We start from the raw sequence: 1,514 nt of genomic DNA, 5'->3' as shown, positions 1-1,514 counted from the left end.
CTACTATCACTTACTGTACCTGAGCTCGAACATAAGCATCAGCATCACAGGTCTTACGGGAAGTCTGCTTGAATCTAACCATAGCTGCTAGCTGTAATACCAGGGTAAAGCAAGGAGTGAGCCAAATGCTCAACAAGTGATAACAGTACGATACAAAACATAAATCGAGATATACATTAAAGAATGACAATGGAAAGACATAACCAATGATAACGAGAGATAAAACTATGCGCGATGGCATCATTTAGCTTGTATCAAAACAATTTTAAAATCATGTCTTAATCAAAATTATTTTATGACGCTACGGATTACAACCGGTGATCAGCCGCGAAGTAATCCCGAACCTCGCTGGGTTCTAAAACATTAATGGGAATCCCTAGGCAACTTTTAAGCCTAATATAAGTGTGGAAAGGACTCGCGTCTCAGTCTAGATCCACTATTCAAAGAAAACATTTATCCCCCATTGGGACTGAAAACCCATATTTTATTTATTTCAAAAACACTGATGCCGAATTATAACTAAAATCTCTTTTTATAGTAAACATTTTTATCAAGGGATTATAGATTAACTCGAAACACGGGGAAAATGATACTAACTCTCAGGGCCATGATTCACAAAACTTTACTCTATTAGGGTAACTAAAAGGTTTTCATATGTCAAAACTTGGACAAGAAAATTTAGTGAGGCTGATGGATAATATGAAGGGGTAATGCCAAACTGGGCTTAAAGCAATGGTTTCTCGTCAAGGTACATGTGTTGGATCATCAAGAAGATAAGCTTCATGAATACTAAGGGTGTTAAGGTATGAAGAAATGATCTTTAGCTCTGGATATATCATAATTGTCAAGCTTTAGGATAAGAAAGAGGGGTATCAATCAATGAGGAATCACTTTGATAAATATCTGGCTTTCAGGATTCAAGGTAAGTTTCTATAGGGATTCAAGTATCAGGATGAGATATCAATACTTAGGAATCATCAGCATGTTAATCAAGAGGATCAATCAAGTAATATAACAACTCTTCATTTTATCATGGCATTTAACTATCATGAAAAAGACTTTTGAACTACTTGCAATACGTACTCGAGGGTTCATGGCATCTCTATATAACTCAAAGATAAACAAAAGATACGCTTGATTTAAATATATCAAAATGACTCAGGATAATTGCATCGATATATATGAACTATTTACAGTAAATACGAAGGTCAAACTGAATCACTTGCCTTGAGAAAGGCTGGTCTGGTCTGACTGTTAGGAGCAACAACTGGAGCTTCACTCGACCTTTATGGCAAGTTTTCCCTCATCTCGAGATCCTACAATAATAATAATAATCCTCATTATAATATATTCTCACCAACTTAACCTATTTACAACCCGAAATTTATCATGGATGGCACTTAGGCCTATATGCACTTAATTTTATATTCACTTTTAAATTACAAATGTTCACACATAACCACAGAATCACATATACTATATTAATAACATCATATATACTATAATGCAACACT

Source organism: Apium graveolens, chromosome 9 (genome assembly GCF_009905375.1).
Source record: "Apium graveolens cultivar Ventura chromosome 9, ASM990537v1, whole genome shotgun sequence".
Lineage (NCBI taxonomy): Eukaryota > Viridiplantae > Streptophyta > Magnoliopsida > Apiales > Apiaceae > Apium > Apium graveolens.
Note: the sequence above shows the minus strand (reverse complement) of the source record.